Below are 16,346 nucleotides of genomic sequence, written 5' to 3' on the forward strand. Positions count from 1 at the left end.
TTCCTTAGCCTGTTAGCTCTCGCGATCGCTCATTCAAGACTACTTCTCGTTGGCAAGTGGTCGTGCGTTATCCTATTGTGAGGACATTTGTGTGCATCATTTTCGGAATATTTTGAAGGGAATACAACATCAAACAGCCCATCGATAGCGAACGTGAGGGTGGAGGCGTGGCAAACAGCTAACTCGGCCAGGAGAAGGTATAAAAATGTAAAACAAAATTAGAATTCAGTTTTGTGTAAAGTTACATTAAATGTATGTTTGAGTGTGTCTGTATATATTAATCCAAGTTAATCTAAATTTGTTTGTTCGGTTACGAGTGCGTTGTCGTGGAAATTCCCCCCGAATGTCCGTAAATGTATTCAAAGTGTATTTTGATTGTTGTGGGGCTTTTGTTGATGACATTGCTGCTTCTTGATTGCTTTTGCCTCCAGCAACACAGCAAAGACTTTTTGCATCAACCATGATCAGAATTAGACATTCGGCACCTACAGACAACAATTGTCAAGGACAGTGATTTTCTTTTTCGTTTTTTTCTTCCTATTGTGCACCGTCGTAAGAAAAAAAAAAGCTGTTGCTGAAGAAATGATTATTTTTATGACCTTGAACCCCGAATACTGAATAGCAAAGGCACTCATTTAACGCATCGGCTGCCATTGATGACGCTAGCATGTGGTGAAACACACTGAAAGAGCAATGATTTACTGCCAGTCTTGCTAGTTTAAATGAAATGGATGCCAATCATTGTGACTGGTAATTAAATGCTACAAAATATGAAATAAATCAAATCACCTGTTAAGTGTTTTTGGGGGGCATAACCAGAGAATACTTCTGATTTTATTAACAATATATTAATTTATGACTTCATTTATTTAAAATACATCAATATGATTGAGGATCGTTGTTGTTTTATTTAAGTGAACAGATAATTTTCCCAGTGCTGCTGCTTCACTCCCTCCAAAAAAGGATTATTTACCATTATAACGATGCACCCAAAGTTCACACTGAATTGGAAAAATCTGTCAGTGTTTATTGTAAAATCAAAGCTTCATCTGACAAGCACCTATGGAACCAGATCATCTCAGGAAGACAGACACACTCTCTTTGTTTAAGAGCAGACTTCAAACTGCCCTTTTTGATATACGTATATCGCTTGTAGTCACATCTGATTTAGGCTTCAAAGGAAGAGACCCCGCTCTCCCCCTCCTGAACTCTCACAAATCTGAGCTCTTGTTGTACTTTTTTCCATTTCTGGAGATGACTAAGTAATTAGACACACCTAAAAGTGATGCTCAATCTATGCTTAACGATTGATTGATCGATCGATGCTGTTGTTGCGATAACGATGCCGCTCGCTTCATCCTTAATTGCTCCGCTGGGAAATATACGTTTTTGGAATGCGAATCCCTTAGTTGCCCTTGAGTTCCATAGACCACATGTCTGCCCCCGCAATTGTTATTTTTAGTGACCTACCATATTCTTTTCATAGAACACACCAACTGCTTTGCAAATGTCACAAAATTAGATGGACTTGACTCAAAAGTTCCAACGCAGGTCAAAATCAAAACCCTTTCATGCCAATGGGAAATGTGGTTTTCTCTGAAATTCCTCCCGCAGACGATATCGCTGTCAATTAAGGCCTCCAATGGTTTTGTAGCAGCAGCATGTACCTCGCAGCGTACACCATAAACCTCCGGATCTCCAAGCTATTTGTCCAAACTGCCATCTGCAACAGAGTTGAGTAATGAAGGCCTACAGCGCCGCATCTAGTAAATGGACACAACCTATTTTAACCCCGCTCATTTCCCCACGGCGCAACCGTAGCACCACAGACAGCTCGTTTGTCTTCTTCCCGACCCTCGTGCGTGGAGCAGTCGCTAATAATTTATTTACCCTCTTCTGAGCCTTCCTCTTCTTGCTCCGAGCAAAAGCTCTCTCCTTTTTGCCGTGCAACACATACCAATACGTTTTTGTTAGCTAAGGAAAAACACAGAATCCAGATATATTTCATCCCATTTACTCAGGTTGAGAGGAAGATGGCTTTGGTTGGTTTGCTGCATCGCTGAGCTAATGCGGTTTTGGGGGAAATGTTTCTGTGGCTTAAAACGTGGATGTCATTTTCAGCTCACAAGAGCCAAGGTGTTTTTTTATATTAAGAAGCACGTCGTAAAAGCCTGATGGTATATGAAATACTATATGTTTTGACGAAAGTTTGGCGACACTCTTTTTCCTTGTCGACGATAATGTCAAATATTTATTCATCTTATTAGACGTGCTTCATAACTGAGCAAAGAATACCCCGAGATTTGGTACAAACGTAAAGCTGGCATGCAAAATGACTTGAATGCCTGGACATCGTAAGGCTTTTTCTTAAAAAAAAAGTGGTCTATGTAAAGTAAAGCTTTTATTTGTTTAAAAAATAAATACTATGTATATATAGTCAGGCTTTTTTCTTTAAAAATGACCATGTATATTAAGGGTTTTTATTAAAAAATGACCATGTATAGTAAGGCTTTTTTATTTTAAAAAAACGACCATGTACAGTAAAGCGTTTTTCTTAAAAGACGACATAGTATAGTAAGGCTTTTTTTCTTAAAAAATGACATAGTATTGTAAGGCTTTTTTCTTAAAAAAAACGACATAGTATTGTAAGGCTTTTTTTCGTAAAAAACGACATAGTATAGGCTTTTTTCTTTAAAGACGACATAGTATAGTAAGGCTTATTTTCTTTAAAAACGACACAGTATAGTAAGGCTTTTTTGTCTTTAAAAACGACATAGTATAGTAAGGCTTTTTATTTACAAAAAAAGACCATGTATAGTAAGGCTTTTTTCTTAAAAAATGACCATGTATAGTAAGGCTTTTTTGTTTAAAAAAGACCATGTATAGTAAGGCTTTTTTTCTTAAAAAACGACATAGTATAGTAAGGCTTTTTTCCTAAAAAAACGACATAGTATAGTATGGCTTTTTTTCCCCTAAAAAAACGACATAGTATATAGTATGGCTTTTTCCTTTTAAAAAACGACATAGTATAGTATGGCTTTTTTTCTTAAAAAACGACATAGTATAGTAAGGCTTTTTTTCTTAAAAAACGACATAGTATAGTATGGCTTTTCCCCCCTAAAAAACGACATAGTATAGCATGGCTTTTTTTCTTGAAAAACGACATAGTAGAGGAAGGCTTTTTCCCTAAAAAACGACATAGTATAGTATGGCTTTCCCCCCTAAAAAACGACATAGTATAGTATGGCTTTTTTCCTTTAAAAACGACATAGTATAGTATGGCTTTTCCCCCCTAAAAAACGACATAGTATAGCATGGCTTTTTTTCTTGAAAAACGACATAGTCGAGGAAGGCTTTTTCCCTAAAAAACGACATAGTATAGTATGGCTTTCCCCCCTAAAAAAACGACATAGTATAGTATGGCTTTTTTCCTTTAAAAAACGAGATAGTATAGTAAGGCTTTTTTTCCTAAAAAACGACATAGTATAGCATGGCTTTTTTTCTTGAAAAACGACATAGTAGAGGAAGCCTTTTTTTTCTTAAAAAACGATATTGTATAGTAAGGCTTCTTTTCTTAAAAAATGACATAGTATAGTAAGGCTTTTTTTCTTTAAAAAATGACAGCAAGTAAGGCTAAGAGAGTCGGAGAATAAATCTGACTTCTGATTCTTCACGTTCTAGTTGTTGCTGTGGTCCACTGGCAAAATAATTGGGTCAGAACATGAGGCGGGAATCAGGAGTGAGTTCAATTCCACTCGTTGCAATTCTCAAATTGTTTATTGAGGTAATGAAAAGGATAAATACTACTTCCAACTTTACAGTGGTGCAGTGGCAAAGACAATGGGTCAGAACTTCAGGTGGACTCAAGTTCAAATCAGAAGTGAGTTTGATTCCACTCTTTGCAATTCTCAAATTGTTTATTGAGGTAATTAAAAGGATAAATATAACTTCCAATCACATACTTTCAGAAGACACTGTGGTCCAGTGGCAAGAACAATGGGTTGAAATTGAAGTTGTACACAAGTTCAAATCTGGAGTGAGTTCAAGTCCACTCTTTGCAAATCTCAAATTGTTTATTGAGGTGATGAAAATGATAAATATAACTTCCAATCATCTCATTTCAGAAGTCACTGTGGTCCAGTGGCAATGACAATGGGTCAGACAGACCTCAAGTTAGTGGATTTGACTGCCATGTGGGAGATGGGGTTCGAATCCCGCTCTCGTTTGACTAATCACTACACTAGTAGTTCAGTAAATGGGTAATCCTTTTGTCATTCAAATAAAGACTTAGTCATTTTTTTCAGCAAAACAATATTTCCGGTCAGCCTCCGGCTGACCGGAAGACAGTTGAGGAGGGGGGGTTCCTGGTGGTGTTCGACAGTCGGCCTTCGGCCGACTGCCGACACCATACAGTTGAGGAGGGGGGGTTCCTGGTGGTGTTCGACAGTCGGCCTTCGGCCGACTGCCGACACCATACAGTCGTTGACTGGCGACACCGGGACGTGAACCCTCGACACCCACGTCGCAGGCAGGTGACTTACCCACTACACCACGAGGCGGCCCGCCTATACATGATTGGAAGTTATATCTATCCTTTTCATTACCTCAATAAACAATTTGAGAATTGCAAAGAGTGGAATTGAACTCATTCCTGATTTGAACTTGAGTCCACCTGAAGTTCTGACCCATTGTCTTTGCCACTGGACCACAGTGACTTCTGAAATGATGTGATTGGAAGTTATATCTATCCTTTTCATTACCTCAATAAACAATTTGAGAATTGCAAAGAGTGGAATTGAACTCATTCCTGATTTGAACTTGAGTCCACCTGAAGTTCTGACCCATTGTCTTTGCCACTGGACCACAGTGACTTCTGAAATGATGTGATTGGAAGTTATATCTATCCTTTTCATTACCTCAATAAACAATTTGAGAATTGCAAAGAGTGGAATTGAACTCATTCCTGATTTGAGCTTGAGTCCACCTGAAGTTCTGACCCATTGTCTTTGCCACTGGACCACAGTGACTTCTGAAATGATGTGATTGGAAGTTATATCTATCCTTTTCATTACCTCAATAAACAATTTGAGAATTGCAAAGAGTGGAATTGAACTCATTCCTGATTTGAACTTGAGTCCACCTGAAGTTCTGACCCATTGTCTTTGCCACTGGACCACAGTGACTTCTGAAATGATGTGATTGGAAGTTATATCTATCCTTTTCATTACCTCAATAAACAATTTGAGAATTGCATAGAGTGGAATTGAACTCATTCCTGATTTGAACTTGAGTCCACCTGAAGTTCTGACCCATTGTCTTTGCCACTGGACCACAGTGACTTCTGAAGTGATGTGATTGGAAGTTATATCTATCCTTTTCATTACCTCAATAAACAATTTGAGAATTGCAAAGAGTGGAATTGAACTCATTCCTGATTTGAACTTGAGTCCACCTGAAGTTCTGACCCATTGTCTTTGCCACTGGACCACAGTGACTTCTGAAATGATGTGATTGGAAGTTATATCTATCCTTTTCATTACCTCAATAAACAATTTGAGAATTGCAAAGAGTGGAATTGAACTCACTCCTGATTTGAACTTGAGTCCACCTGAAGTTCTGACCCATTGTCTTTGCCACTGGACCACAGTGACTTCTGAAATGATGTGATTGGAAGTTATATCTATCCTTTTCATTACCTCAATAAACAATTTGAGAATTGCAAAGAGTGGAATTGAACTCATTCCTGATTTGAACTTGAGTCCACCTGAAGTTCTGACCCATTGTCTTTGCCACTGGACCACAGTGACTTCTGAACTGATGTGATCGGAAGTTATATCTATCCTTTTCATTACCTCAATAAACAATTTGAGAATTGCAAAGAGTGGAATTGAACTCACTCCTGATTTGAACTTGAGTCCACCAGAAGTTCTGACCCAATGTCTTTGCAACTGGACCACAGCGACTTCTGAAATGAAGTGATTGGAAGTTATATTTATCCTTTTCATTACCTCAATAAACAATTTGTTAATTGCAAAGAGTGGAATTGAACTCACTCCTGATTCCCACCTCAAGTTCTGAACCAATATTTTTGCCACTGGACCACAGCAATAACTAGGAGAAGAATCAGAAGTCTGATTTATTCTCCGACTTTCTTAGCCTTACTATACTATGTCGATTTTTTAAAGAAAAAAGCCTTACTATATACGTACTTGCTTATTCATCATATAATTATGTATTTGGAAAAATAGATGAAAAACTGGCATCATGTTTTGTATTCTAGTTTCTTCAAAGTAGTAGCCAGGAGCAGCAAGAAATGTCATTCTTTGAAAATTGCATTGTGTACATTTTCCTAGATTGACTCAAAATATACTGAATTTTAAATAAATCAGAAGTAGTGGGGATAATGAACTTGTCAAAGTGCACATAGCAATTGAGCGTTTTTCTGTTTTTCATAAGAATGTGATGACAGTTTAAAGGTCAAAACAATTATAAGACATATCTGTGCTTACATTTCATTTGCATGAATTTCTAGAAAAACATGCACTAGTTAGCCTTTAAAGTGTGATATGAGAATTTCGTTGGATATTAAAAATGATTATGGCTTTTTTTCATATTTAAGGTTAAAATGGGTTACTATACTATGCCAAAGTAAATTTTATAATTGAAAACGTGAGAGTCGAAAACAAAGTTGAACATGATACTCGTACTTTTCTCAAAATCATTCATTAATAATCCATTTATACATAAAAGACAGGCTATTGAAACATTGAAAACATCTGTAGCTTGTGATTGAATATTGACAGTAATCATACTGGATGAAAGTTACTCTACTTTGTGTAAGGGTTAAAAATGTAGTCTGAGGCCATAGAATGTAAAAATTGTAGCTGGCACATTTTTCTCTGTTTTATTGGACTGCGACAGTATTCTGTAATACAGCTTTCTCATTTTCCACAACATTGCTTCTGCACCTTTGGGGTACTCGACTTCCAGCAATTTAATACTTGCTGATGACATTGTTGAGGACGTCAGCAGTACTGATTCCCACGGCCTGCTGGCTCAATGATAGGAATATGCTGGCAATGTAGTGTCTGTGTTGAGTATTCAGGTTGAGTCATAGCGGCTGCTGACAGCAAGTTTGCTTCATTAATGCCCTACAGTGTGGGACGTGCCAGAAAGTGGGGAAATGGACATTTTTGGTGACGTCGAGAAATAATTTTTGGCATGGGTGTGTTTTGGATATTACGAAAATACACAAACAGACTCAGGGGCACGGGAAATCCCATTGACCGTATTTTTCGGACTATAATTCGCACCTGAGTATAAGTCGCTATGGCCAAAATATGGAACTAGATTCCACTTCCATATTTTCTATAGAGTGACATTTTAAATTGCAGCTTCAACTGCTGTATAAATTTCCCTGCCAAGCATGTAAGCACCATCAACTCTGCTTTTACCAACACAGTTCTGAGAATGGCTTCGTCTAAGTTGTAATTAGTGCCTTATTTGCTAGTGAGCATTGGTATCAACCCCATTTAACTTGGGCAAAGTGGATTCTATTCATAAACTTATCGAACCATGTAAATACTGTAAATCCTTTCTGCTAGTTGTAATGATTGCAACGCTCACGCAGGCACGACTCATGTCTCAATGTAATTACTTTCGGCAATGGTGTGTATTGGAGACAGAGAGCCAGTATACTTGTGAACTAGTAATAAAAATGAAATCAAAGAGGCATGTGAAAGCTTTAGGATCCTCCTACCATTACATTTCATCAGGTGGCATATAGGAACAAGTACAAATTGATTGTTAGCGTAAATAGTAAAGAATAAGGTAAACCCAATAAAATGACACGACATCTCTGTTTCTCGCGGCTGTTGTTGGCTGGTTGGAGTCACACGGTAGTCGTCCACTGTTTAAACGTTGATCTGCCTTTTACCTTTCAGCGGAGTTTTGCCAAAGGCGAACATGAGCTCACAATCATTTGACTTAATCCACCAATGTTTGAAGTCAATAAGCCTAGTTTGCTTCAAATATTTGTTTTACCATCTGCTTATGTGTAAGCCCTACAGCATGCTGTGTTTTTGGACGAGACTTTTCAGGGAAACAGCAATAACAATAAAAGAAGGCCATTACATAAAATGATCAAAGCTTATGAAATGAAATATTAAAGGCGACAATGTTTTAACATTTCACCAGCTCCTCAGTTCCTTGTCTATTTCAGCATAATTCCTTTTATATATAAAAAAATGACAATGTATAGTCAGGCTTTTATTATTTAAAAAAAAGAGACCATGTATAGTAAGGCTTTTATTTGTAAAAAAATGAATTACAATGTTTTGTAAGGCTTAGGTTTTTATTTGTTTAAAAAATACAATGTTTAGTAAAGCCTATAAATAAATTCTAAAACAAGGTAGACCATGGATGGTAAGGCTTTTTTTTAATTACAATGTATTGTAAGGCTTTTACTCTTAAAAAAAAAGAGAGACCATGTATAGTAAGGCTTTTATTTGTTAAAAAAAACAATGTTTAGGAAGGCTTTTTATGTTAAAAAAATGAGACCATGTATAGTAAGGCTATTTTAAAAAGAAGAAAGGCTTTTATTTGTTTCAAAAAAGACCATGAATAATAAGGCTTTTATTCTTTTTTCTTTTTTTAATGTATACTAGTAAGGCTACAATGTAATTAAAGAGACCATGCATAGTAAGGCTATTTAAAAAAGAAGCAAAAAAGACCATGTATTGTAAGGCTTTTATCCTATAAAACCTTTTATACTAGTAAGGGTTTTATACTTTTAAAAAAAAGAAAAAGGAAAAAAAGACCATGAATAATAAGGCTTTTATTCTTTTTAAATAAAAATTGTATGCTAGTAAGGCTACAATGTTTAGTAAGGCTTTTTTCAAAGAGACCATGCATAGTAAGGCTATTTTTCCACAAAAAAGACCATGTATAGTAAGGTTTTTTTCCTTTAAAAAACAAAAACCATGTATACTAGTAAGGCTTTTATCCTTTAAAAAAAGAGGCAATTTATAGTAAGGCTTTTATTTGTTTAAAAAAAAATCAATGTTTAGTATGGCTTTTTTTCTTAAAAGAAAAAACAATTTGACCTTGCACAGTAACGCTTTTATTTGTTAAAATAGACCATGTATACTAAGGCTTTTATTCTTTAACAAAAACTTGTATAGTAAGGCTTTTACTTGTTTAAAAAAAATCACAAAGTATAGTAAGGCTTTCTTTTTCTTAAAAAAAGACCATGTATAATAAGGCTATTTTTTATTTAAGAAAAAACTACACATTTTTTAAAGAAAATAGGCCTTGTATAATAAAGCTTTTATATTAAAAAAGACAATACTATAAGACTTATTTTAAAAAAAAAGACCATGTATGATACGACTTTTATTTGTTTAAAAAAATGACAAAGTAGTAAGGCTTATTTTCTTTTTAAAAAATTCACTGTATAATAAGGTTATTTTTCATTTTAAAACTGTAGAAAATGCATAGTAAGGTTTTTATTTGTTAAAAAAATGACAATCTACAGTAAGGCTTTTATTCTTTAAAACAGGCTTTGTATAGTAAGGCTTTTATCTAAAAACATCATAACGTACAGCATGTAAACTAAGGCTATTTTTCCATTTTTAAAAAAGATAGAAAGACCATGTATATAGTAAGACTTTTCTTTTTAAAAAAGCCATGTGTAATAAGGCTATTTTCCATTTAAAAGAAAAATAGAATGGTAGACCAAGTATAGAAAGGATTTTATTGTTTAACAAAAAGCTTGTATAGTAAGGCTCCGATTGGTAGGCCACCAGTCAAGGGTCACGCGCAGCCCAGTGAAAATAAGTGGGGTACCAAATGGACAGAGGGATAAATTAAATTGGCCAGAGTCTGGGTGGCTTTACTCCAACAAGACATGAACCCCAGATGAAAAGAACGGCTCGTGTTACATTACGTACAAGCTCATCCATCCATCCAGCAGCAAGCACTGCATATGCCATACAAGTGTACTGCACAGTATTTCATATGAGGAAATAGTCTTATTTTTAAAACTCCTGGGTTGCGCTTTTACAACATTACTGACTACAGAGATTTTACACCCTCATTTTTGCGCGGAGATGAAAAGCCGATTGCTGCAGTAAAAGTAGTCGTTCGTTTCCCTGTTCAAAGCAATGTGAAAAATGGTTTGAAATTGCTGAACCATGGCAAACAGTAGGAGCTGATGGGAGGATAAACAAGCAGCCTCTCTGCAACACATGAAAGGAGTTTGGCTTTCATGATTTAAAGCTCCTGGATTTAGCTGCTTTTTCCAACACCACCGTTTTCCCTTGATGGCCTGTAACAAGCAGCAAGTCGCTGAACAGACCCTTTCTGTCATGGTTTGTACTTTTGCTCGAGCTCATATTTATATGCTCTTTTCTGCGTCAAGTTTATAGTCCATGCGTTTTGTGATGAATAATTTTTTTGTTTTGTTTTGCTGTGATGTTGGAAGCAGGGTGGCAACAAAGGGGTGAAGAGCAAACATACAGAAAGTATATGTCTACATATATGGAAAAAAACTGCCAGAAAATACTGACTTTTGTGAAAAATAAAACACTGCAGATCGTAGCTGAAAGGGAGCGGATTGGTCACTCAGGGAAAGGAGTGAGAAGCACAGGTGGCAATGAAAATCGAATCAGCACACAAGGCGAGCAATTGATATATAAATATAAATCAAAACAAAATCCAGATCATCGCATGTTATATTATTCTTATTGTTATTTAAACTTCCTCCACTGTCGCACAGTCGTCTAGTATTTGAACACCAGTACATTTGATCTTTGTATTCACAGCTATACGTCGCTCATAAAAACACAACCTGAAAGGGCAGAAACATAAATAGGACGCATACAAACAAAAACACATGCATTCATCACACACGTCGTCATGACACATGACCTCTAATTTATTCTGGAAAATGATGATTGCAACGAGAAGATCCTCCTGCAGCCTGAGGCCCTCGACGTACCTCAACGATGTTAATAGTGTGTCAACACTTCCTGTTTGTTTTTGCTTTGTTTTTGTTTTTTTTGTTTGTTTTTAATAAATGGAACCTTCACTGCACTGAAGAATAGGCAAGTGTTTGCTTATGGCTTGTATAGTCTGGGTTGTCTTTGAGATGAACGCCGCAGCAACCTGCAAGCATAAATATGATCTCCAACTAAGGGATGTCTTATAAAGTATCTGCAAGAAACTGTCATAAAATATAGAGGGTTAAAAAAAGCCTTTCAAATGACACCATTTATTTGCAACAAAAGTGAGTACAGTGATACCTCGACCTACGATCAGCTCTACCTACGACATGCTCGAGGTACGATGAAAATTTCGATCGAATAATTCGCCCTAGATACGATCAAAATTTCGACCAAGCCAGGTGGCCATGACATGAGAGGCTTATTATTATTGTAGCGCACTGCCTTTTTTGCCGCATCTCTTCAGTGTATAACAGATATCTACGAGCACTGAACGGTTTCTTTCGCCTACACATGGACCAGAAAACGCACAACGCGCATGCGCGGGCAAAAAGAGGGCTTTCTGGGTAATGAAGTATACTCGTGCACACAACACCGATAGGCAATGGCACCCTTTCTCAGAATAAAACTTCATTACCGACAATCAATACGTGGGTAGGCCGTTATTCCTTCCTTAGCCTGTTAGCTCCCGCGATCGCTCATTCAAGACTACTTCTCATTGGCAAGTGGTCGTGCGTTATCCTATTGTGAGGACATTTGTGTGCATTATTTTCGGAATATTTTGAAGGGAATACAAGAGCAAACAGCCCATCGATAGCGAACGTGAGGGTGGAGGCGTGGCAAACAGCTAACCCGCCCAGAACGAAGGTAAAAATAAATAAAACAAAATTAGAATTCAGTTTTGTGTAAAGTTACATTAAACGTATGTTTGAATGTGTCTGTATATATTAATCCAAGTTAATTTAAATTTGTTTGTTCGTTTACGTGTGCCGTGGATAAAGTCCCCCCAACACAACCCCTCTCCGCCTCCGTGTATGTCGCTGTCTCTACCCTCCACGAAATGCGTCCAATTTTATTACTATTAAACCACTAGTTATGTGTTACTTTATTAATAGATGGCGAATTAGAACAAATGAAAACGTTTTTCCAATCCAATATCCTGTTTTTGGCGTTTTTTCAGAGGGTTGGAACGAATTAATTGGTTTTTAGCTTATTTCAATGGGAAATGTCCGCTCAAGTTACGAAAAGCTCGACATACGATCTCAGTCCCGGAACGGATTAAAATCGTATGTCGAGGAACCACTGTACTAGATGCTAAGTATTCAATTTGATTCCAGTTGGAAGTTAACGTCTGGTGAACACCATGTCGAAGAAAAGTATTGCTAAACAAAATATTGAAATGTTGGGTTTAATTGAGACATTTTCACTTTCATGTGTACTCAGTTTTGTCAGATACTGTAGTGCATCATTTATGAATATAAAAAAGCAACACTTATACTTTTGTTTCTTTTGGGGGGGGAAGCATTTACTCAAAATGATACTCTAAAAAAATATGAATTTTGTTTTGCCTAAAAAGGCCATGGAAAGCATTGTTGCTTCTTCTTTTTCAAGTCAAGACTGGAAAGTGTTTGTGAGCTATATAGGTGCCATAATGTACACTCGCTAGGGAGAAGAGAGAGCAGGAAGACGCGTGGGTGGGTGTTAGCATCTCATTTAGAGCATTAGGACACTGTAGGATCATAGTCGGAGGAAGCTTCAGTGGGCAAACAAGCAGGCTAAAAGCATTCCAGCAAACAATCGGAGTCCAATACACAATTTCCATCATTATTGGAGTCCATCGATGCCATTTTCACTTATTTACAGCAAGCCTCAGCTTGCCAGAGATAAGGACCGAGCGAGCCCTTGCCAATTAGGAAAATCTGTGAATTTAATCAACATCCTCAACTCTAATATGCTTAAATGAATCTCATGAATCATGAATCTATGTTTGTCTGTTCAAAATGGTCAAATCAAACCACATTTACAGTCTTAGAAAGCCAAAATAATGATTAAAGACATCTTCTCTGCCGCAATCTGATATGAATGAATGATGTTATTATGTGAAACTATGGTAATTAACTCATTTGCTGCCACTAACGTTTAATCCATTATGATTTGAAGTGGAGAGGTAACAATCATCATTCTCGAACGAATTGATAACCAATTAAGTTTAAACTACGATTTTTTTTAAAAAAGAGAAAATTCTGACATCAATGATAACTGATTTCTGTGACTTAGATCTATCGCCCAGATGTCAAATCTTTTGTCCAACTTTAAATCCTGTTATTTGTTAACCATAGAACTGAAATTATTTTAAAAGACAACAACTTTTTTAAAATTTATTTTTAATTCATGTATTTATGAAGTTTTACCTTTTGGCTGCCACTAAAAAACTAGTTTTTGACCATTATTTGATGGTCTTTGAACTTCTGTAAAAAAAATTGAAAGACCTCAATTCATCACAATGGATTAATTAATGTAAAAACAAAACCAGAAATGTTACCGTTTCCTCCGTTGATTTCAACATTTCCACACTTGCCAACCATCATCTTGTTCTAGGGCGCCCTCTCCTGTTAAAAGAGGTTAATGATAATAATGAACCACGTTGAATACAACTTCAGCCGGTATACTATGTATACGTACTTCCCTTCATTTCTTAAAGTATGATGTTATGGCCCTCTCTGCCGGTCAAAGTCGAAACTTTCCTACTCAAGCCCATCTAAAACGAATTTGAGTACCACTTAAAATTGTAGAAATCATTACCAATAAATGAATGTTCTTTAAAAACCAAAACCAAAATGCAACAAATGTGTAAATCGATATGGTATTTATATGCAATGGAAATATTTTAAAGAGAAAATACAGCACCCCTCAAATATGGTTTCTTCCACTCAATTTCTCCCACTTTAACCTTGAGGTGACATACGTTACAATATGCAGAATATTTTTTTTTATTAAGCCCACCTCTCCCAGTACAATTTCTTATCTTTCTGCATTTGAATCAAACCTAAATGTTGAGAAATGGGAGTTAGTTTTTTTGTTTTTTTGTCGCTAAGAAAACTGTCATCACACCACAGCCACTCAGAAAAATAAGTGCGTAATATAATTCATACTTTTTTTTATTTCGAAGAAAATGTTAATAAATACATTTCTGTACGTCCAACAAAGATCTTGACTTGTGGGACGCATTTTATAAATAATTTCATTTCATCAAGTCTTTTGTAAAAAAGAAAGGAAAATAGCAAACTAAAGCATCTCTAGTATGAACATTTTTGTTATCGTTATAATTTTTTTTGTCTGTATTCGAACCCTTTTCATAATTCAAGTGTTGTTGTTTTTTTGTAACTTTTTCTTACGACCTCTTCATCGCATCTTTTTAAACATCCAACTTAGTCCTACTCATCAAGTCACACCACTGCAGTAGACAACAGAAAAATGCGTCAACAATAATAACCAAAAGCAGACAGAAACTGAGGAAGGCTAACAAAAATCACAGTGAGATTCAAACAGTGTTTGGGAGAGAGGCGGGTTTGAAATTGGCAAAGCGGAATGGGAGGCCATATCGGGTGACATATTTACAACAGAAAGCATCTTGTGCATAGATGCACGAAACATGAGAACAGGTAGAGAGAAAGATTAGAGGAACAAATACATCCACTGCTGCCTTCCAGGGAATGTTCTTTTTGATGAGTGAGGATTCAGGCAAACAAGATCAGAAAGAGGACAGAAGTTTAAAGGTCAAAAGGTGGATACCGACCTGCATGATAGGACACAAAGTCTATGGGGAATAGGCCTGTTGTATTTAAAAAAGCAAAAGATGAAAATAAGGCTTCAGTCAAAAAAAGATTGTGATTGGATTAGAATTCTTGTGAAAAAAGTCGCACTGAAAAGATTTTCTCTAAATTGCAAGTCATGAAAAAGTTGGGGGGGAATGAATTAAATGTTTAAATTGTTCAGACAGCATTCGTCTGCCTATTGTTAAATGGCAGATGCAGATTGAATCAGTTGCATTAGTTTTAAGTAGAATGCATTTAGTATTTTTTGATCGCTTTGTTTTCAATTATGTTCAACTTCGCAGTAAAACACTTCAATTAAATGTATTCATATTTAGCTTTCATTTTAATATTTGACCTGAAAAAAATGTGACAGCCCCTTACAATAATACAGAATTTAGTTCACGTTACAGGAATCAAAGCACTGCCTTGTTTCTTTTTTGAAATTGCTGTTTCCTTTGACTGTCATTTTCAAGTAACAAAAGATGCAAAGTGGTTTTGTATTCTAATTCTTTTTCCTGGTTAGCAGGATTACAATTATAAAAGCAAAAAAGTGACAATGAAAATTTGAGGAGAGTTGAAAGAAAAACTTTTCTTTTGTGCTTTTAAATACAAAATGAAAAGGTGTACATGTACAGTAGTGGTCAAAAGTTTACATACACTTGTGAAGAACATAATGTCATGGCTCTCTTGAGTTTCCAGTTATTTCTACAACTCTGATAGAGTGATTAGAACAGATACTTCTTTGTCACAAAAACATTCATGAAGTTTGGTTCTTTTATGACTTTATTATGGCTTAACAGAAAAAGTGATCAAATCTGCTGGGTCAAAAATATACATACAGCAACACAAATTAGCAATTTTGGTGACTTAGAAAGTCAGTGAAATGAGCTTCATAGCATGGCCTCTTAACTTCTTGTGAGTGATTATGAGTGACTACAGCTGGTGACTTCTCTGAGGCCATTTAAATAGGGCTCAATGGATGCAAACGCCCACAAACGCTACAATGGGAAAGTCAAATGAGCTCACCATGGATCTGAAAAAGCGAATCCTTGACTTGATCAAGTCAGGAAAGTCACTTGGAGCCATTTCAAAGCAGCTGCAGGTCCCAAGAGCAACAGTGCAAACAATTGTTTGTAAGTATAAAGTGCATGGCACTGCTTTGTCACTGCCACGATCAGGAAGAAAACGCAAGCTATCACCCGCTGCTGAGAGAAAATTGGTCAGGAGGGTGAAGATTCAACCGAGAATCACCAAAAAGCAGATCTGCCAAGAATTAGAAGCTGCTGGAAGACAGGTGTCAGTGTCTACAGTCAAGCGTGTTTTGCATCTATATGGATTGAGAGGCTGCCGTGCAAGAAAAGCGCCACCTTAAGGCTCGACTGCTGCTGATCACATGGACAAAGAGGAGACCTTCTGGAGGAAGGTTCTGTGGTCAGAAGAAACAAAAATTGAGCTGTTTGGCCACAATGCCCAGCAATATGTTTGGAGGCAAAAAGGTGAGGCCTTTAACCCCAAGTACACCATGCCT

This window comes from Stigmatopora argus, chromosome 1, assembly GCF_051989625.1.
Source record: "Stigmatopora argus isolate UIUO_Sarg chromosome 1, RoL_Sarg_1.0, whole genome shotgun sequence".
NCBI lineage: Eukaryota > Metazoa > Chordata > Actinopteri > Syngnathiformes > Syngnathidae > Stigmatopora > Stigmatopora argus.